Source organism: Dermacentor variabilis, chromosome 10 (assembly GCF_050947875.1).
Source record: "Dermacentor variabilis isolate Ectoservices chromosome 10, ASM5094787v1, whole genome shotgun sequence".
Classification (NCBI taxonomy): domain Eukaryota; kingdom Metazoa; phylum Arthropoda; class Arachnida; order Ixodida; family Ixodidae; genus Dermacentor; species Dermacentor variabilis.
The window spans coordinates 53,767,070-53,790,661 of NC_134577.1; positions in this window are offsets into that span (position 1 = coordinate 53,767,070).

Here is a 23,592-nt window from a genome sequence, read left to right on the forward strand (position 1 = left end):
CTACAGCTCGGAGCGTCAGCGACGACTGTTGTAAGCTCGCTCCAAACCATCCGGCGCAGAAATTGCCACTCGCACGCGTAACTCCAACCGCTTGCCATCACTTCAAGCTGGACAGACCCGCTCACCGCACTCTCGATGCTCGCCATCTCTGTCGTCCACAGGGCGCGACCTCTGGAAATCCATGAGTATTGTAATACAGGTTTTGTATCTGCAGATACAAAACCTGTGCTGACCCCCGTTACCCCAAACCAAATCAATGTCCTTATTGATGGATTACCAGTTATAGCTCCAATAGATACAAGTTCCCAGACATCCGTCATGAGCTATGACCTCCGCCACCTTCTGACAAAGACTTTGACACTTCTGCAATCACCTGCAATTCTCGTTGCCAACAGCAGAACAACCGCCGTACTCGAGATCTTTTAAGACGGCAAACTGGTCGAGTTGGTGATTGAACATGTTCCTATGGGTGGGCATCGCAACCCGGACGAAGGACTAGAGGTTGCGTTACGTCGTGTTGTGTACTTCCTCTCCTCCTTCGTTCGGGTTGCGCTGCCCACCCATAGGAACATGTTCGAGATGTTTATTGCCAGCATTACCACGTCTGTTCTCTTCGTTGTAATCGACAATTGGCCTGATCTTATTCTCGAAATTACCTTTTTGACACTGCGCTCTCCGCTTACCGACTGTTAATTAAATGTTCTCCGCTTCGAACACTCCAAATGTACTCCTTCTGGTGCCGCCTACCAGCCCTGCCTTCAATGCGGCCAATTCGTTCGGCTGCCACTTGAAGTGCAGCTTACGTCATGATGAGGCCCTTCCCTGCTCTTCCCTACAGGAATCACGCCCCATATGCGTTTCTATGTGTTCTTTTAACTCACCCCGTCACGGTGCTCAATACCATTGTTGCATTTCAAAACAATCGCACGTGCCTTCTCGATATCAACTTTGGGTCCTGCACGATAGTTTTTACACTATGTATATCGCTGGTTACGCTGACCTTGCAGGACTACAGACGTGGAGCTACGAGATTGATCTTCGTCGCCCTAATACTGCGGAAGCCTCGTCTTTGACATTACCACTTGCTGATCCGCTATGGCGAATGATGGCCTAAGATATGCGGCTTAATTGAGCTCATGCATTCTGCTCCGCGCTAGCTTCTCGACAAGGTCTATTTTATTTTGGTGGTCGCGTGCTTGATCAAACCGCCGCAGTCTTACGTCACATACAAACGTCGCAATACAAACAGAGAATTGCACAATGCTTGCGAAATACGTTATAAAGCCTTCCGTCGAATCTTTTAACCTCACAGTCGTAACGGGCAACAATATTATGCGTCGATTATCGCCATCTCATTAAGGTTACAAAGGGGCACGTGTTCTTATTTCCATGCATCGACGCTGCACTGTGCACTACGCGGCGACAGGGACCTCTTTTCCATCGACCGCAGTTCTAGATTTTGACTGACGAAAAGAAACTAATAAAACAACATTCGTTATGTCGGTTGCCTCTACCAATCTATAGTTTGCTCTGAAATTCCACTTCCACTTTCGGAAGCATCACGGACTTTCCTCTCCGAGGTCTTAGATGTTTCATATGACAGAGCTATCTTTATGATGTCCTTGTTTCTTCGCCCGCCGTCGAAAGTCGTCTTTATTGCATTTTCGCTGTCTGTTTTTTTCATTTTTCGAAAAGCGGGCGTCCAGCTGAGCAATGCTAAATGTCGTTTCGGGCACCGCCACATCAAAGGGAGTAGCCACGCCGTCGACGCTGCCGCAATGCAGCTTAACTCGTACAAATTCTACGTTGTCAAGCAATTCCCGCTTCCCCGTTCTTAAAACAATGTCCCAACCTTTCTTGAATTCTTGCCTATTTTGACGCTCCATTAAGGGCTTCGTGGCCATCACGTGGCCCCTTGCCGATTTTGCCAAGAAGGCTGTTCATGTAGACTAGGAAAAGACGCAGCTATTTACCTCCTTCTAGCAAGGCTCATAAGCCAATATATGTTGACTAATTTTGACTAATTTTGGCTGTGCTGCCGACACCGAAGTTTGCACATATGCGAATGGCTGCGGCATCGGTGTTCTTCTTGCCCAACAGCAGCCCGGTATCATCTGTGGTATTGCTCACACAAGCCGGCTCTTCTTTGCATCAGAGTGGAATTTTCTACAGTGGAGAGTGAATCTCGTGTTCTCGTTTTTCCCGCCGCGAAATTTAATCTCAATATTTTTGGCCCTCACTGCTCCGCCGTTAGAGACCATCATGCTTCCGCTGGGTGTCCACGCTTAAAGACCCCGCTGGACGCCTCGGTGGCAGGGTGCTGATATTAAGAGTGTACTCATTTTCTGTGCTATAAAAATCAAGGCAATTCCACAAGGGCACCGTCTGTCTCTCACGTCATACGACTTGCCCACCTGATCACACCGTCAAATCCCGCACCCTGTCCATTACGGGATTAATCTACGTCGCCATTCAGTAGAGCCGTGATCCCTCCCTACGGTTTATCATCGACCGCCTCACCGCTCAACCCTTGTATGATACACATCGTCTTTTCCTTTTAAAATACGATTTGTTGTACGGACGCAACTTGCAGCACCAAAGTGCCTAACTTTTTGTCAGCGTTTGCGCACACCAACGCATTGGCGGCACCGTGTTCATGGAACTTCTCGATACCTCCTCTCTTCTCCCCGCTGCCTATACTTGGGTGCAACGCGTACTTATGATCACGCCCATGTACGTTTTTTTCTAGCCTTGTCTTCATCGTTCTTTTCGACGATGCTTTGCGAAGATACACTGCAACCCGTCAACGTGACGAAAGCCGCAAGAAACGTTCCTGGCTTCAAGCCGGCCTACTCAATTCGGCATTTGCACTGAGCCATTTCTCGCACGGGGCTGGACCTCCCTATACTTTTATCAACATCTAACTCAGGCAACCGATGCATTGCCGTCACCCCTGATGATGTTACTCACTTCTTTATCACGTGGGTGCTCTTTACTGGCTGTTCCACCGACGTCACCGACTTCTTCGTAAAATTATCTTTCGCCATCGTTATTCCGGTCTGCTCCTGACATATCGCAGCCTCAGTTTTCTTGCCAAAGTTGCTGATCTTTTCCAATCATGAACCACTCATCGTCAGTTCAGGAAGGCTTATCATCCGCAAACAAACGGACTAACCAAGTGTCTCAACTGTATGCGTACCAACATGCTCACAATGTACATCAAGGAGGAACATCGTGATTCGGACTCTGCATTGCCCATTGTTAAGATCTCGGAAGAGCCCTGCACCCTTGTGTCTCACGTATTTCCCTTCTTGCTCCTTTATTTCGATTCCGCTTCCTAGCGATACATCCTTGTCCTGCTCCTGCGCTCATGACATATTTGCCCACACCGAACCTGCACGCAGTATCGCCTGTATTCCTCAATAGATATAGGATCCTCCTCAGGCCACCGTTTTTGACACGCGGACCCAGTGATTGACCTGACCTACGAGATTTGTGAACAGGTAACCCCACCTGTTCATAGCAGGGGGCTTCAGAAAGTTAGGTGGGCGGATGAGATTAAGAAGTTTGCAAGGACAACATGGCCACAATTAGTACATGACCGGGGTAGTTGGAGAAGTATGGGAGAGACCTTTGCCCTGCAGTGGGCGTAACCAGGCTGATGATGATGATGATGACCCCACCGGTGTCTAGGGCCTTCTTTAGAAAACTTGTACGCCTCTCCAGGCTCAAGCCATATTACTCGGACTCGCACACCGTGCTTTGAACTGCAGGAAATTCCCGAACTTCACGGAGAAATACATTAACGTTCCATTTACTTTTGCACCTCATTGCGCGTTCGGCAGTTGTCTGATTTGTTTGTGCTTGCGCGCACCGTATTCCCGTCGTGCAGTTTTGAAGAATTCTAGTTGTCTTCTTTATTTCAAGATTTAGGGCCACATTCACTCTAAGATGAAAACGGCCATTTTACTCAAGAACCATGACTGTTTGATATATTGTTACGAGTGATAGGTGTCCCTTCGATTATAAGATGTTCAGTACTTTGGTTATTAAATAATTTCTATCTTTTTTCTAGAATTATAGATACTTTATTTGCTAACTATTTATTTGCTATTTATTTTTTAGTTCTGCGCCTTTGCAAAACCTCGATGGCAGGTGAGTGCTATAAATTTAAAACTAGTTGAAGTGCTTGAGCAGCTCTTTAAATACCTTTAATACAAAACCGTGAACAGAATCCAGCATATCTTGAACCAGATGATGGCGAAGCAAAGCTGCACAGCGCAAATTACTTTCTCAACAAGAAGTCACCTTGGAGGCCTAGGTCGACTAGGTTCTTTGCTGCAATGCGTCTTTATACATAACGGTAAAATTAAGCTATTTGCAGTCAACATAGAAAAAATATGATGGATTGTTGAATGCTTTTTTATTCAGTGTAGCTCTCCGTGGTGCCCTAAGTCTTCTCGCATTACTTGTGACACTTTGCTGTCTCTTCGTGACATAGTACCCTAACGAAAGAAAATGCTGAAATATTACATAGTGTACGCTAGCATAACTTCAATTGATGAGTTACTACTGCTATATATTTGCACAATAAAAAACAAATATGAAGAAAGGATATGATTGCGCTCTCATATTAGTTTTATTGCAAATTCTGCGAAAAAGAAGGAAAGAAGACGGGAATATTACCATGAAACCACGCATACACATTTACTGAACCTATACTTTTTTCTTACCTGTTAGGCGTAGCGCTGTATTTTGCCTTCCGTATCTCTTTGATGAGCGTAGGGTTATCTGCTATTCTGCACTGAGTCTGTAGAAATAACGCAAAAGAAATAGCAGGCATTTTAAATGTAATTCAGGAATGTGCGCTCATATAGAATATTATTATTTACCCAAACGCAGACAACCTACCCTAACTGTCGAAAGGAAGAACAGCTGCAATCCGGTAACGTTGTCGAGACCACTTAGACGAGTGTCTACCCCTTCACATTCTTCTTTGAGTACTTGGTCGTACGCCTGGAAAGGAAAGAGAGGACGTTATAATAAGGCCGTTCACCAAAATCGTGCCCTTTATGTTCACCTCGAAGTACTGCAGTCTTAGTATGGTTCGATTTTACTTCATTTTATGCAGCGCAATCATTCAACCAGATTTACTTGCGTGGTAGCCGGTGGCAAAGAAATTAGCAGAAAGGGTGTGAGGATGAATTAAAAAGTATTGTGGAAATGCATGGCCAATATTCATAGTTCATTTTACCCTATTGTGTTACCTTGCGTGCAGAGACATGCTCACTTATGTGTTTCCCTGCTTTGTTTCAGCTTGCTTCTACTCTTTTACAAAGTCTACCATATTGACCTTTGGAAAGAAGATTTCAAGGCGAGGCGAATGGGGATAGAAAGCTTGCTGTCAATTAAGGCCAGCATTTCAAGAACAGGTACTATGAACCTTTACACTGTTTTTGGCAGCTTGTTTTTTCGTATGAAATCAAGAAGTACCGAGTAAAGAGTACGGCAACTGTGCGCATAACCGCAATTGAGAAATAATAAAGAGTTCTGTTTACACGTAATCACGTAGCTGTTCATATTTCCCACACTCGCAGCCACGTGCTTTTTTTTCTTTTTGCTAAAAACTTAGTTTGGTGTCGACTTGTGCATTGGGAGTTGCAATTTTTCAAAATAAACACATGAATTTTCATCTCGTTGCCTCTAAAATAAGTCGCATTTCAATATCCTCGAAGTGCGAGTGCATGCGCATTCTTATTTTGACTATGTGAGCCTCTCACAATGATATGCACAAGGTGCATGACTTTCCTTACTTAGCGGTTAAAATGTGCAACGTATAGCTTAGCGCAATATGGCTGTGTAATAATAAGTTTGCGTGCAGACGAATAGTTTTTATATCGCTTGGGGATAAAGAACCGACGCTCCAACGAACAATGGTTTCAATGTGCGCCAGTCCATGCGCTCATGCTGGGCCGTACGGGACCTTAATCTGAAACCAAGCGCGATTTAAGGAAGCACAGTTAGCTATTCTTCATTCCTTGCACAATGTGAACCGAATTACTGTCAGTAAGGCACCGTAGTGTCAGGAATTACAAGACACGCAGCCTAAACATTTTAGAGCCATTTTTAAGGGTTAATAAATTAAGCAGCTCTATGCTCATGAACTGAAATGCTTAACTTTATTTTATTGCGATATTAAATATATGGGCACTCCAGCCGCATTTTTGCTGTCGCCGTCAGCGTCTTCGTGATTTTCCGTGGAAAGTCCAAGGGCAATATGTCACCGTCGGTGCGCTACGTATGCGGTATTAGCGAGCGAAATAACGCGAGGGAAGCAGACGATCGCGGTTACATCTGGTACGCGCGAACAAAGAAAGCGGAATGCAAACGTACCATCTTCCGTTGCGCGAAATGCAGGGGTTGTGCTGTGGGGGGGGGGGGATGAGTGGGGGGAGGCTGCGCTACGCTTCGGCAGCAACAGTCTATACTTGCAATGCATTCACAGATATACTGGGCTGCCAAGAAGAAGCACCTGCATCCAGCAGCATCGCAAGCGCTCGGCTCACTCTGCTCGCACTGCTGGTCACTGGTGTCTTTCGAGACGGTGCCTCACGCTGCTTCATCGTTTCTACTCGTCGCATCTATGAAGGAAAGCACCGCCAATAAACCTGTTGTCAATTGCTGGAGGTTGGTAGCGTTCACATGCTGCAGGCACCCTGGAGCTTCGCAGGTGAACGGTTACGCCCATCATGACCTACAACACTGACCCACCGGCACTTTCGGCCCAGTCCGTCATATGTACCAGGCTTCCTCAACCACGTAATCCGAAGGTCTTCAGTGGCAGAAATGACACCGCTGTGGAGGACTGGTTTGTATATTACGCGCAATTTTTTAAAGTGAATACGTCTTTGTCATCTTTTTCAAAAATATCTGGGGAGGCGCAGCCGGTTTAATTCGGAGTACCAACCCCATTATTAAACATACTCAATCAGGTTTCCAGAAAAATTGTATCCTGCAGAAAAACCGTTTTGAGTATGGAACAATATCCTTCATCGAAATCACTTCTGATTAAAATGAGCACATGTAATTGTTTAATGTTGCGTTTAATTAGCGTAAGAATGTGAATTATTGCTTTCAAAGCTTTACATAGACATTTCACGAGTCCAAAATATATCGCCTGAATATTGCCGTTAGGCATTGCTGAAACTCACCTTAATAGCCACCTGGAGGGCAATGTTGTCAGCAAGGTCTTCGCTCAAGGTTCTGCTCCAGGGTACGTGGCGTTGTCTTGAGTACTGCAAAGGAATTTATATATTAAGCCTGCAGTGTATAGGAATATATGGGTGTGTTAGGGTAAACGCGTCAATGAAACACGTTGCTGGGCTAGTTGGTGCATAATTGACTATCACATATGAGGTGCCGCAAGAGATGAGGGACGACAGCAGACGCACAGAGTGGTGCGTCTGTGTGCGTTTCATTTGTAGTCTCTCGTAGTTTGCTGCGCCAAAACTCTGGTAAATAACTGCGTCACAGTGAGATCACCGTTATATCTGGCAAATTCATGTAAGACATAATAGTATGTATTTTTGAGCACAATTTAACCATATATTAGCTTATATTCTTACCGTATTTTTTACGTCACCGTTTTTAACTGTTTCTGTACCAAAGTGTCGCCATAGTTTCCGAATTCAGCATGCCAGTCGTATAAACTAAACACAGGATGATAATTTAAAGTGGGGACACCATTCTATAAACTAGAGTCTCTACAGGGACGCTAAATATGAGTTTACACTATGAGCATCAAAGAAAAATATAGCCACGACTACTAGGAGGCGGATTACAATATATCAATGCCGCGTACAATTAGTCAACTGACACAAACATGCTGGTAGAGTCGCCAAAATTTTGTTTAACGCGAGGCACTGTCGAGTAGCCGCCTAGGTGAAAAAAACTTTTCGCTCAATGACGCTTCTTGAAGCGCGTGGGAACAGCATGATGTAGTCTTTCTCATTACGTGATTTGCGATGTCTAGGGGAAAAGTCCCGAAATATTCGGTGATCGAAGATGATCCTGCACAGTGCGGTGCAACTTGTGAAGGGCACCGAGGTCTCCGTATTTAAGTTTCGCTGAGAAGACTTGATCCAGCCATTCGGTAGAAATTTCGTGTGCACAGACATGCGACTTCTTTCAGTCCTCGAAACGTCCACTGAAATTTACAAAATTTTGCCAACTCTGACACCAAGTATCATGCAGCCACACATATGAAGGAAAAGCGCCGCTAAAATAACTGATTTCTCTATCGAAGCCTATAATTATCTACCACTTACTATCATTCTAGTCTTTGACCATTGGTCATAAAATCTTCGTCTCGCTACCCCAAAGTGGCCACCAACCGGTAGGTGGCATTATCAATATTACAAGAAATGTGCAATAAATAGGCCACTAAAAAAAATAAAGAACGTCCGTCTCCTCAAGAATGCTACGCATTAAAACCAGCACATGTGATTCAACCTAACATGATTCGATGGTTCGTTTCGAAACCCGTTCCCGCAGCAAAGAAGTACAATGCTCTCTGCACAGAGACTCAAGTTTGCGTGAAAGAGGTTAGATACGGATAGAAATAGTGCTAGCTGAGTGAAGTTCAAAAGAATGTTAATGGCAGAAGAGCGTAACAAGAAAGCAAGGATCAAAGAATTGTTGGCCGTGTTTTTGTCAGTGCCATGAAATTGTGCACCACCAATTTGAACCAAAATGTCAATTTTTCAACGTCGCATATTAAGTAGAGATCCTAAAGCAGCTAGGGCATTGTGTATGCTGCGTGCGACCCAATTTGTCACAAAAAAACGATGTGCGATTATGCACCACAATTATGTCCCTGCAATATCTGCATTGATGGTGCATGAAATTTTAACATGGCCAGCAAGACTGAATAAGCACGACGTAACGCTTAGATATATGAGGCGCGCATGACCCACTACGGCAGTACTTAGTATATATAGCCCTTTCCATTCTTACGATATAGCTGTTCATTGCCTGACCTCGACTCGCACAGATGGTGGCCGCTAATCACCGTCACTTAGTAGGCCCCGTCGACGTGCGCCAAACCACTGGACCAGTCAGCAGACGCATGGCTTGGATACAAACTGGGAAAAGTGAGTTGCCATAGTTCTCCCGGCTACTCAGTTAAGCAAGCAGCCCAAAGAAGTAAGATAAGCTACGTTATTTTTACCACTTGGAGAGTTGCAGTTGGAGTTGGAGAGGAAGGCAGGAATGCTTACAGCGCCTTTAAATTAGAGAATGAAGCGGAAAGGAACAGCGTCGACATTTTTCTTGATAAAGTTGAAGAATTCTATGAACCTGTGACAAACTTGACGTTTACGAAATTCGTTTCGCATCAAGAGGCCAACAGCAACGGGAGTGTTCCAATGTCTGGCTAACCGACCTCGGGGTTTTAACAAATTAGCTGCGAGTTCGCCGGCCTAGAAGTTCATTTGTTCCGTGGCCAAATCATTCTGGGACTGCAGAACAAAAAGCTGCAGGAAAGTCACATTGTCGAAAACCTGTCATACAATAGGACCATCTAAATTTGCCGGGCGGATGAACTGTAAAAGGAGCAATTTAAAATGTTCAGTAAAGGCATAAAAGCCGCTCGTGCGACAGTAATTTCGCCACAATCACCATGGCGAAACGTGTACGGCTCAAGGAAAAACACCCTTAAAGTGTGATGGCCGTAATGTATTTGCTCAAGCATATAGATTGTCCATGCCGTACCAAACTACTGGAGTTAAAAACGAACTGCGCGAGGCTCAAGCAGAAGAATATGATTTTTTTAGAAGCCTTCTTTCTCAGCGCCGTCAAAATGATAGATGATTGGATTTCTACAGTTGAAAATAAAGGCCGAAAGTTCGCGTGTAAGCTGGACACAGGTGCTAAATCTTGTGTATATTTAAGCTAAGATTCTTAAAAGTTTCCGAACAAGCCCCTGCAACCTGTCCTGCTACAGTGGTCGCTTTCGTCAGCCATAAGACTACTGCGAGAGAAAAAAAGGGGCTGCACATTTTCGCAAACAACAGCATGCACGAAGAACGAAGAGTCATTTTTCATGGTTGAGCAAAATGTGCCTGTGAGTCAAAGCAGATGAGTGGGGAAACGCCTCGGGTTTCTTTGTTGCCTGCAAAACATTCACGTCGAAGAGGCATACGCAGCAGCAGAACCTTTCGCAGAAGTTTTCAGTGTACTGGGACAGCTGAAAGGCGTGGAGTAGACGATGAAGCTAAAGCCCAGAGTCATAGGAGTCGCCGGGCCAGGAAAAACATCTGCAGTGGCCCTTCAAGACAAAGTTAAAGAAGAGGTGCAGCACATGGAAGAACAAGGCATGATATAAAAAATAAAGAGCCTGAAGGGATGGTCGATTCGCATGGCCGTAGTAGTTAAGTAAGATAAAGAGCGCGTCTGGTTAGGCCCCACAGCGCTAAAAGAGGCGTCCTTAGGGGAATACTATCTGATGGCTACTCTAGAAGACTTTGTGCCAAAGCTTGCGGGCACCAACTTTTTTTCAACTTCAGACGCAGCATTCGGGTCTTGGCAGGTAAAGCTAGACGACTCAAGTTCCAAACTCTCTAGAATGACTACACCGTGCGGTCCCTACCGCTCCTATCGCATGACTTTTTGAATTCCCTCTAATGCAGAGATACTTAAGGCAGCGATTCACCGCATCCTAGAAGGCCTGCCAAATTTTGCATTAGTAATGGTTCAGAGTCTTTTCTGGGGCAACACTAAGTCAGAGCACGGTCACACTCCACAGCTTCTTTTGAGGCGCTCCCGTGAACAGAATCTTCGACTAAATTTGAAGAGATACTTCCTTCTACAGCAAGCAGTGCGCTATCTGGGACACGTGGTCAGCGCCGAAAGCCTTCGTTTGGACCCCCAACGTGTGCAAGACATTCAAGAATAGCCCCCGCCAAAAAAACTGTAAAGGCCTTCATGTGTTCTTGGCACTACGAATTTTGTACATTGTTTATCCCAAACATTTTTGTAGTGACCGCACCACTTAAACCTTGTTGGGCAAAGTGATCGCATGGGTCTGGACAGAAAAGCAGCAGGAAAGCTTTCTTAGATTGCGTGAAGCTCTGATTCAAGCGCCCATTCTCCACTATTTTGACCCAAGCAAACAACTAACGTTACCTATTGATGCAAACCAGCTACCCACTATGCTCATGCAGGATGCGCAGCCCGTTGATTTTTCGTCACGGACATAACTGACGCACAGACAAGATCAGCTCAAATAGGAAAAAAACTCGCTATTCTTCATGGATGCATCAAATTTCGTGACTACACATTTGGACAGGATGAAGTAACAGTTGAAACTGACCACTTCCCCTTAGTAACAATATTCAGTAAGTCGTTATACCAGTGGCCCTGCGTTTACGTGTTGTCTAAGTCTACAACATTACCCTATCAATGTGACGTGCATGCATGGCAAAGAACTGTTTATCCCTGATGCATTTATCACGGTTTCCCAGTAAAAGATCCATGCAAGAAAACCAGCCAATTCTAGTCGATGTTCTTTAATGTATTTCAGCCTCTCAACGCTCTCTGCAAGATTCACTAGCAATAACGGATGACGATGCTATCTTCGTAAACCTACAGAAGTACGCGAGCAGAACGTGGCCGCTTCTCAAGCAAGAATTCGCTAAGCCACTTCGTACGTACTGGGCGTACGGGAACGAGATACATGCAGTGGACGGCCTCCCATTTCGCAGCAATGACGTAATAGTACCGCAATAAATAATATCGGGAATGCTGAGTCTCTTTCACGAGGCGCACGTGGGAGTGGATAAGATGGATGTGAGGCCAAAGAACGTGATCTTTAGGCCCAATAATCCGAGCAACATCGAGCAGTTCTGTAAAGTTTGCAAACTGTGTCATAAGGATCAGCCTCAAAACCCTCCAATGCCACTCCTGAATCGTTATGTACATTCACTACCATTTGAACATTTTTGTCATGGGCTTGTTCTCCTTTGCTGGCTAGGAGTTCACCCTTATTGTCGACTTCTACTTGTTCTTCCTTGAAATTCAAGTTTCGTACAACTGCAAGCTTTCTTAACAAGTGTTCTCAAATTTTCTCTGTCCATGGCTTGCCCAGGAAGTTGCGCACTGACGATCGCTCGCCTTTCCACAGCCACGAGTTCAAGGACTTTCTGAACACCTTGGGCGTTGATCACATTACCAAAAGCCCCTAGCACCCACGTTCCAATGGCTCTACGGATAGAGTGGTTCAGGAAGGAAAAAAAGCTTTCAAAGAGTGGTCCTTTAAGATACCCATGTTTCAAATGGCGGTACTTGAATAGCGCACTACCACTAGTGATGATGCGCTCCAGACCTCCGTGCAGAGGCTGATAGGACGCCAGACTAGGACAGTTCTACCGTTGCTTATTACCATTTGGGAACCGCGGGCACTCCCATCTGACGTGGTTCAGAGCCGCCTCAAGAAATACGCCATCGACAGTGGACCTACTACATTGGTGGCAGCAGGAACTTGTCGCGCGAGGCCAGCAGGTCACAGTGTACAACACAGACCAGTAGACCTGGCCTCTGACCATCTTTCTCAGACCAGCCGACGAACACTGCTCGACGATCGTCAAGGCTGACCTCGGCCGGGAATTTCGGCGCGCGCAAGAGCTCCTCATTCTGGTAGATCCGCAACCTGAAGAGAGCCTCGCACCCGAATATGGATCTTCCACAGAGCTCCCTCAAGAGCCATGGATAAGAACAAGACAGCGACGCGAGGTTTGTCGGTAAACTCAATGCCACAGACATCAAGAGTTGCCCTGTCTGAGTTCCCCACATCTCAGTTCCCCTGTAAAAGGGAAGCTGTAGCAAGGCTGAATAAGCACATCATCACGCTTAGATATATGAACTGCGTATGACAAACTGCGGCATTACTTTGTATATATACCTCTTCTAATTCTTACATTAAAGTTGTTTACAGCCTGACCTCGACTCAACCACAGCCGCCAGTTTCATCGCAGTGCTGGAACACTATCCACATTCGCCAGACTTCGCCTCCGGCGACTGTTAATGCGCTATCGGCATCCTTTAGGAACTTCCGCACCTTTCGTTATGTTGTACAGTTTATAACCTTTTCACGTGAACTACAGCCACGGAATTTTTGCCAAAGCGTAAGTAATACTGGGTCGGTTGTCGATTGGGGACAGAAAACTTGCGACATGGCGTATGGGCAGTTGGGAGCTCTTCAATTGATGACAGAATATGGGCCACGTCGATCGGTGCTGCTTTTTCATTCAAGCTGAAGTCACTGGGCAAGTGCGACACTTTCATGGTGACACGGTCACTGGACGTGAAACCGCATATCTGCTGCTCTTCAATAAAAACAAGGCACGCTTGAGAGAGGAGCGCGGCTTCTCCAGGTGCCTCAGCATACTATCCAATAATTTCTCTGCACTTGTATGCTAAGGCAAAACCCTCTCTGTATCGTAAATGTCATCGTTTAAACATCACAATAATCATCATAATATTATCCATGCTATCAACTGCACAATGTCGCTGGAAGGATGATTCGAAACGACAGAGGCGAAAGTGATCATCAATGAGTTGCACATAAGTCACATCATCACCAATTGAATACCCTTTATAAGAAATATTCCTAAACTAAATAATTTCTGCAATCACATTCAAGCGTGGATCGTGCATTTTTGTACTGCCATGAAATTCTGCCCCACAAATTAGTGCCTCAAAGTCAAACTGTCAGGGTAAGTTGTTACCCTGAAGTCGGGAAATGCATTGGAGATTGTGTTCGCTACCTGTACGCAAATTCGTCGAAAGAAAGGCACTGGACTGTTCACCACCATAATGCCCCTGAGAACACTGCGCTGATAGTGCGCGCATGTTCAGCAATCAGTTGCATTACCATATTGGAATACCCTCCATACTTAACCGATTTACCAACTATGACATTTTTTCTTAAAATAATTACTGTCGTTGAGGGAGCGGCAGTACGAATATGTCACTATTCAAAAAGAAACGAGTAAATTGCTGAAACGCTTAAGAGTTTTCTCATTTCATCCTTGTATATAGCGATACCATGCGGATTACCACCCCTTCCCTGTAACTTAAGAAGCAAAATGCGATTTCTTTTTTAAAGCAATAAGCTAGAAAATTATCCAATAATCTTGAATCCCATCGAAGTCCTACTTTCTGCTGAAACCGAGCCTGCAGTGGTACTTTTGCTACAGATAATATGTGGATAAAAGGGCAAATGTAATAACAGGAAATTATTGCCTCGTGGTAATTTCTATCCAGAAAAAAACTTAGTTTACTCACCGAACAGTACGGATCTAAGTCTTGTGTGCAACAGTCGTTCTAGTGGATTGAAAAAAGATCCATGCAAAGATTGAGCATCATTAGGCGGTGCGCGATTCATCAAAAGTATGTCCATTACCAGCGCTATCATACGTCCGATATATGATGAATCCACTATACAATAAAGTAAGCTGAGAGCACTCCGTAAAGATTGTTCTAGTACTAGAAATAAAGGAACACAGAAATAATTTTCCTACATGAAATTAAGTCCAACTTTATTTTAAAAAGTTCCTTTTTCGTCTAGTTCTCTCTAATTTCATGCTTTACGTTGCACAGCCTGCGCGAGTGGAGGTATTCGCTGCATCAGCCGCCAGTGACTAAAGGGGTTCGATCGAGAACCCGACGCTTTCTAATGATGTAGTAGGGTGAGATTAACCTCAACCGTGAATGTTACATAGGTTCAGCTGAGAAGTACAGTTTTTTATATATTTTATTTATTCATAACATACTGCAGGCCCCAGCAAGGGCCCAAGCAGGAGGGGCACCGATAGTATAAAAAAATTAAGGATTGATAATTACAATGGCAAATGTACAACAAGATAGAACAATAATAACATTTAACAATATGTAGAACACTGCACGAGATAAGAAATAAATGTTACGAAAAAGAGCAACATTGCATATTTTAGGGCGTGTTAAAGCAGTATATAATATATTGGTGTATTTACATACTATATTATATAAGAAGAACACACAAAAACAAAACAAATTCAACATCTTCATTATTCAATAGCCGCAATGCTGAATAGATGTGCTATAGGCAAACTGTTCCAGCCTGATATGGTTCGGGGAATGAAGGAATACTTGAAAAGGTTAGTCGTTGTGAGATCAGGCGTTAAAGATTCAGCATGTCGATGCCTTGTACGGCGTGCTACAAGTGGTTTAAAAAAAGGGTGCTGGCTAAGACAGAAATGTTTGTTTTTCAGCACGAAAAGGAATTTCAATCTATGAATTTTTCTTCGTAATTGCAAGGTTTGAACGTTGTTTGCCAGGATTAGGGCGTAAGTTGAGCGCTATTTGGAAAAAATGTATCTCATCGCTCTGCGCTGCATCATTTCCAAAGCAGTAGTCTTACTTTGGGTGAAAGGATCGCACACAATGCATGCATATTCAAGTTTGGGACTGATGAGTGTATAATAAGCTGTCAATCGCGAATTATGGGGAGCCTGTTTCAATTTATGTTTAAGAAATACTATTGGGCTACATCCTGGCACGAAGAAAACAGTTTCACTCAAACCCCACTTACATTTTAGGAAGGCGATAGTTTGTTTTCTCCTTGGAAATCTCCAGCCGGACTTACAGTTTCTACCATGGTCGAGGAATAGGCCAGCAGCTCCGCACCCTTCCAATAATGAGTTTAGACTCCCAATAGAAAGTCTCTGGACTTTTAAACACGACCTTGCACTTCTATAAATTTCGTATTTTATTGATACAATGTTTATAGACTGTATGTAGACGAGAGTCGAGAAGTTTCTATTTCTTTTCATCTACTCGAATTCTATAGATGGCCTATAGAAAAAATTCAATAAGGTGTTTGTTTCTTTTTGTCTACTTTCCCTCTATAGATTACCTATAGATGAAAGTCGATACAATCTCTATTTACTTTCCTCCATAATATGCCTATAGACTGTCTATAGACGAGAGTCGATAAAGTTTCTATTTCTTTTTGTCTACTCCGGGTTTATAGATAGTGTATAGAAAAAAAATTTGATAACCTGTTCACCAGCTGCACCTGGAGACTATGTCCTGCGTCTTCTTTTCCTAGTAGTCATTAACGAGCTAGCCTTGCATGTATCTTCAAATATCCGCATGTCTGCTGATGACTGTGTTATTACCTAAGCATTACTAGCTCATCTGAGAAAACAATAGTACACAAAGACCACGACCATCGCATGGAATGTTGTGTGGGAGGGCTGACGTCCTTGAACCCTAATAAGTGCAAACTAATTTCTTTAATTCGCAGTCATATTCCACTTTAATTTTCTTACATTGTTGCTGTTGAAAGGGTAGCTGCTGTTAGGGTTGGCGTCTGACAACACGTCGCGATAGGTCATTCACCCTAACGCCTGAGCCGGAGCCCACGTGCACCGGAGGGGTCATTCACCCAACCTTCTCTGAACCGAGCCCACGTGCACTGGAGGGGTCATTCACCCGACCTTCTCTGTACCGGAGCCCACGTGCACCGGAGGGGTCATTCACCCGACCTTCTCCCCGGATTCGTCGATGAGAGGATCGACCTCTCCTACCCGTGCTTGGTATTGCAGGAGGAGGGGCCCTCTCTCCGTGCCTGTCACGTGTCATCGATGGAAGCAAGATCCCGCCCACACTTGTAGAGAGCAATTTAAGGGGATCCTAAATGTACTTTGATATACTTCTTACTTGAGACTTCATACTTCATGCTTTTCTTATTTTCTTTCAACTACCTTTGAATGAACCGTGCAAGTTTCGCACTAGCAAATGGTCTCGCCCCTGCTTGGTCGCCATGATTTACCGGATGCCTGCAGCCCGCCGACAACGCCACGCTACCCAATAAGTAATGTCGGTCGAGCTTCGATAGACAGGCGTCGCTTCTCGGCAGCAGTACGGTACGCTACCCTGGAGTACGCAATAAACTGTCTGGCAGCGATTGGGATACGGAATCCTGGAGACCCCAACTTGGACAACTACGAGATCGTAGCCTCTTCGTCCTGGCAACAACGTTCGGAAGGAAGGTGTCTGGATCATGACTGCATATGGTGAGTGCACGGTTTTTCTTCACTGAGATATCACTTGGCTTTTACGTATTTTTCGGAAAGTACATAGGAGTGATTTTTCTTTAAACCGTTGACGGAAGTTGGAGTACGTCAAGGTTGTATTGAGTGAAGGTTTAGCAGCACTAAGGGCAGCCATGAACTTGAAGGCACTATAGAAGCCGGAATTGTTGAGCTTGGCCAAAGAGTTGGGCCTCCAAATTGCCGAAATAAAGAGAAAGCCGGAGATCATTGAGGCGATCGAAGCGACCGGGGCAGACGACGAGGAACTGACGGAATGCCTCGAGAGCAATAAAGAAAAAGAAGAGCGTAAGCGCCTCGAGAAAGAGGAAAAAGAAGAGCGTAAGCGCCTAGAGGAAAAAGTGGAGCGCGAGCGGGCTGCACGTGACGCAAAAGAAGAGCGCGAGCGGGCAGCACGTGAGGCCAAAGAAGAGCGCGACCTCGAAATGAAGCGCCTAGAGATTGAGCTTCTGAAAGCACAAAATAGCGAAAGACCTAGCACAGAGGCACGTGAAAGCGAGCGCAGAATGACAGACTTGATGGCACCCTACGCAGTAGGAGGGGACATAGGTCTTTTTCTGTTGCAGTTTCAGCGCACGTGCGAGAAGGCAAAATTCGCGATAAACACGTGGCCGCAACGCTTGCTTACGTTACTGCCACTTGAGGTAGCTGATATTATCGCACGCATGGGGAAAGAAGAAGCAGAGTACTTTGATGAAGTCAAAGCAAATCTGCTTAAAAAGTACAGATTATCAGCTGAAGTATTCAGGCGAAAGTTCAGGGAAGTCGAGAAGACCAAAAGTGAGTCATATTCAGATTTTGCATACACCTTGGAGGTAAACCTGAAGGAATGGCTCAGAGAAGAGGGTGCACTCGGCGATGCCGAAAAGACAATCCAGTGCGTTGCCTTACAACAGTTCTACCGCCGGCTGCCAGTAAACATCATGTATTGGGTTGAGGATAGGCCAGGCGTAGACACTGTTTCGAGAGCGGCCGGTCTCTCTGAGGAGTACGTAACTCGCCGTGCGGACGAAGGCAGCGAAGCTCCTAAGGAGGAGATGAATAAATGCATACCCGACAAGCCAAAACGATGGTCAAAGTCGAGTCGGTATAAAACAAAGGAAAGATCAGATTCAGGGAAAAGTAGTGACGAGGACAGCGAAGGAGAAAAGGAGTCACCCGAACACAGGGCAGAAAAGCAAAAGAAAAAGGCTTTCGAGGCCAAGAAACCAGTAGCTTGCTAGATCTGCCGGCAAACGGGGCATATCTCCGTGGGATGCAGAAATCCCAAACTAGTGTTGATGTCACTAAGTAGTAACGCAGAGAATCTGAACTTGTTCGAACCGTACATTCGAGACCTCGTGGTAAACGGCAAACCGTGTAGAGTGCTTCGCGACTCGGCAGCCACAATGGACGTAGTGCATTCGTCGTACGTAGAGGCGGGCCACTTCACGGGGGAGTGTGCTTCGATAAGGCAAGCCGTTGAGGCCTCCAGTGTTTGTCTCCCGGTGGCCAAAATTCGTATTGAAGGCTCTTTCGGAGTACTGGACACTGAAGCCGCCATCTCCGCCCATCTCCCGCCGCAGTATCCATATTTGTTTTCTAACCAATCAGAGGATATGCTACTACGCAAGGGAATCGGATTTAGGGAGGGAACAGTGCAAGCCCTAACTCGTTCCAAGGCAGTGTACGAATGTCCAGTGGTGGACAAAACAGGTTTGACAGCTGATTCGTCAACCAGTACTGAACAGGATAGCCCTATAGGGAATGAGGCGGAAAGTATGCCGGCTAATGAAAAAACCAGGAAAGCAACGGAGCCCGAAATGTCGCGAGAGGCAGAATGTAGGAGAAAGTTGTTAAACCTAAGCCCTGCCACAAGGATTGTTGAGCAGGAAATGCGTAAAGCACAAAGCAAGGCTAAGCGTTACTATGACAGGACGGCTCGCACGCGACGCTTTGAAGTGGGGGAAAAGATAATGATCTTGAAACCCTCGTTGAAAAACAAACTAGAGGTTCAATGGGAAGGACCGGTTGACATAATTCAGAAATTATCTGAAACAAACTACGTAGTCACGGTACCGGGAAAACGAAGGACACCACAAGTGTACCATAGCAATCTACTTAAACCCTACAGGCAGAGGGAAGCCATTGTGAACATGTCCCTTAACCAACCCGAGGAAATGCCTGTCGCCTTTCCAGAGTTACCAGCAGTGACGGAGACAAAAGACATTGACGAGACCATTGATAAGTTAGTAGAACAGGCAAAGTTGAATCCCATTCAGAGGGCCGAACTGGGGGAATTCGTGTTTGAATTTAAAGACGTATTTTCAGACACACCGGGCAGGACGACTGCGATCGTTCACGATATCGAGTTAAACTCGTCGGACCCTGTTCGTTCGAAAGCTTATCGCGTTTCGCCTCGTCAACGTGAAGTCATGACCACTGAAATAAACAAGATGTTAGAGCTAGGTGTAATCGAGCCAGGAGAGAGTGATTATACCTCGGCTCTTATCTTGGTTGAGGTCCCAGGAAAAGAGCCGCGGCCATGTATCGACTACGGCAGGCTCAATTTAATCACGAAGGACCAGACTTATCCAATACCGCATATCGAGGAAAGGCTTGAGAAAGTGAGCAGTGCTAATTTCATTTCTACGCTCGATTTAGTCAGAGGACATTGGCAGGTTCCGTTGACCCAGAGGGCAAGCAGGCTTGCAGCGTTTATTTCCCCGATGGGAACCTTTCGTCCGGAAGTCCTGAGTTCTGGATTAAAAAATGCGCCATATTGCTTCTCTAGCCTTATGGACCAGGTGCTACGAGGAATAGAGGACTTTGCACTTCCCTATCTCGATGACATAGCTATCTTTTCTTCATCATGGGCGGACCATATGCAACACCTGCGAACCGTGTTGTGTCGGCTACGAGAGGCCAACTTAACTGTTAAGGCTCCCAAATGCCAATTAGGGCGCGCGGAGGTAGCTTATCTAGGTCATGTAATAGGACAAGCCATCGTCGGCCTTCCGAGGTTAAACTGACCGCGATAGACAACTTTCCGCAACCACGCACCAAGCGGAACATCAGATCATTCCTTGGCTTGGCGGGTTATTACCAAAGATATATTCCGCGGTATTCCGAGACTGCGAGTCCTTTAACGGATGCTCTCAGAAAAACAGAACCACAAACGGCAAAGTGGGATGACGCGAAAGAAAAGGCTTTTAGTATGCTGAAGAACGCACTAACGAGTCAACCAGGGTTGAACGCGCCCGACTACTCTAAGCCATTCATTCTTCAGTGTGATGCCAGTGACAGGGGTATGGGTGTGGTGCTCTGTCAAAAGAAAGATGACGAGAACGAACACCCTGTACTGTACGCCAGTAGAAAGCTTTCACTTCGTGAGGAAGCTTACAGTGCATCAGAAAAGGAATGCGCCTGCGTAGTTTGGGCGGTACAGAAGCTAGCTTGCTATATCGCTGGCTCAAGATTCACCATAAACACTGACCACTGTCCCCTCACATGGCTGCAGTCCATGTCTACGAAAAACGGTCGTCTTTTGAGCTGGAGCCTGGCTCTTCAACAGTACACCTTCGATATTCGCTACAAGAAGGGTAAGCTTAAGGGCAATGCCGACGGTTTAAGTCGTTGCCCCTAGAGTATCGAAAGCCTCATGCTCATCCGGGTTTCCGTGGCATATTTTTCGTGCATTCATATGCGTTTCCGAAGTGAAGCCAATTGTTAGCTGATTTTAATAACCACGTCCTAACGCTTTCAAGAAATGGCTGTTTTTAGTGTTAAGGGGGGAAGGATGCGCGTAGGAAATGGGAAAGGTGTAGCTGGTTTTCTTTTTTTGTTAAAAGCCGGTGGGTCTTGGGGGAGAGTGGCCGTGTGCTCGCTGCTTTGTGGTTGTGGGTCTGGCACTGTTCTGGGGTGATTGCTTGCCCTCACAGGAGACGAAAAGTTGCGAGACCTGCTGGCAAAGACCAATTTCACCGGACCGGACCAAGAAGAAAAGTCAAGAGCGCCACGAGGACGGAAGACCACTTCCCGGAATCTACCTGCTACGAACGAAGGGTTCGTGACCTCTACGGAGAATCCTGATACCGAAACGCCGATCCCTCGTACAGCGGCTGCTGGTCCCTACACGTCCGGATCTTCCTCCCCCGCCGGAGATGCTGTTAGGGTTAGCGTCTGACACCACGTGGCGGAGAGGTCATTCACCCTACGCCGCTGAGCCGGAGCCCACGTTCACCGGAGGGATCATTCACCCTACCTTCTCTGAACCGGAGTCCACGTGCACCGGAGGGGTCATTCACCCGACCTTCTCTGAACCGGAGCCCACGTGCACCGGAGGGGTCATTCGCCCGACCTTCTCCCCGGATTCGTCGATGAGAGGATCGACCTCTCCTACCCGTGCTTGGTATTGCAGGAGCAGGGGCCCTCTCTCCGTGCCTGTCACGTGTCATCGATGGAAGCAAGATCCCGCCCATACTTGTAGACAGCTATTTAAGGGGCTCCGAAATGTACTTTGATATACTTCTTACTTGAGCCTTCATACTTCATGCGTTTCTTATTTTCTTTCAACTACCTTTGAATAAACCGTGCAAGTTTCGCACTAGCAAATCGTCTCGCCCCTGCTTGGTCGCCATGATCTACCGGATGCCTGCAGCCCGCCGACAACGCCACGCTACCCAATAAGTAATGTCGGTAGAGCTTCGATAGGCAGGCGTCGCTACTTCTCGGCAGCAGTACGGTACGCTACCCTGGAGTACGCAACACTGCCTAATAATGCCTTGGAGTGACGTTGTGTAACCAAGGCTGGCCTAAGATACTTTGCGTTTGTATCATTATGCGATACAAGATACTCAAGCAACAAGTATTTGAGATACAGACACAAGACACTACCTCAATTATTGCATCAGATACGATACTTTCCATTTGTATCTTAAGATAGTTTCATACATTCGCAAATTTCTTATTATATATGGTGTAGCCGCAAATGTTTGCGTGATAATTTCTTAGCTCCCACGAAACTTCTTTCATTCGAAATATATGTCTGGTATACAGTATCTCAGAATGTTTGTCTTTTTTGATCGAAGTAATATGTTCATTCCGAAACAATTTACTGGGGCTCCTTTAGCTGCGTATAAAGAACACGAAAGTTCTTTATACGGCACGCTGTCAGTGGTTCTTTATTCTCGCTTCTGTATTTGGTGGAAGCCGCACCTCTGCTTGCCGACCAGCTAGCGGGTCGCCATTTATATACAGGAACGTCCATAAGAAGCCTATGCTCAATGCGCAAATACCCCTGTGTAATTTTACCTTGCCCTCAAGCGCATTACCGCTTAAGCATGCAAGGTAGTCAAAAACTTGCTTTTGGTGCTTGCGAGCAACAGTCACGTACACAAAATAGCCGCCTTATGCACAAGCCTCCCGGAAGCAGCGGCATCCATGCTGTGGCTGACAACAGCCAAACTCAAATGCACAAGCTCCTTCAAATCGCCGATGTGTGAAAGTCACTATGCGCAAAATAACCCCGTGCTTACATTCTTCCGCCTCAGTAACAAAGCACAACGGAAGAGAAATTTCCATAACGACACAATAGCGGCAGCGGAATTTGCGCAAGACACGCCACGCGCATTGGCGTTGTTACGATCGGTCTACAAGGCTAGTGACCTTCAACCTCTCCAAGCCCGATGCGACGAGTCGCTTTGTAAAGCCAGGAATTCGCCTCCTTCGGACAGCCCAACGGCGCCAGCAAGGCTAGCCACGTTTGGTGGACGGAGTATTGCTAATTGGTTCACTCTCACCTTCACGGCCTGATTGGAGCAGGAGAACTCCTGGAAAAGGGTGTTTTACGTCGCTTTCTCACGGGCCCCAGTAATCGTCACAGTCGTTTCACAGACGCGGTGGCTAACTGCGGAGTCAGCTCTGGAATCAAAAGGGGCCAGTTTGAGTCAAGCGTGACAACCCCTGTCTACGAGGACCATCTCCACTCGGTGTGTTCAGTGAAACAAAACTGCGGGCGTGAGTGATTGAACCCTCCCCCTTCAAAGGCGGGTCGACTACGACTACGACGACTTTCGATGGTCCGATTGAACAAAGGATGGACAGCAGTTTTCCCTCACCTAGGAATCTAGGGAGGACAGAGGGTTTTTAAACAGCCGCTTTCGGCTGCTCGGTGTGCTTCGTGCTTCGTTTTCAGTCATGCAATACTGACGAAATGTAACCTTCTGTCACCATGCAGATATCGGAAATAAATCCCGTACTCCTAGTTCTGGATGAGAGCAAGTTCTTCTCTTGAGCAACGTCCCAAGCGTGGATGAGTTGGTTGACGGCGTGGGCCAATTACCAAAGTTTTAGAAGCCCGACTCTACTCTTATAGCGTACACAGCACAGTGCGGTGGCTACTAGCAAGTATCATGGTACCGACGCAACTAAAATAGACGCAGCTTCCCCCGACAGGCGA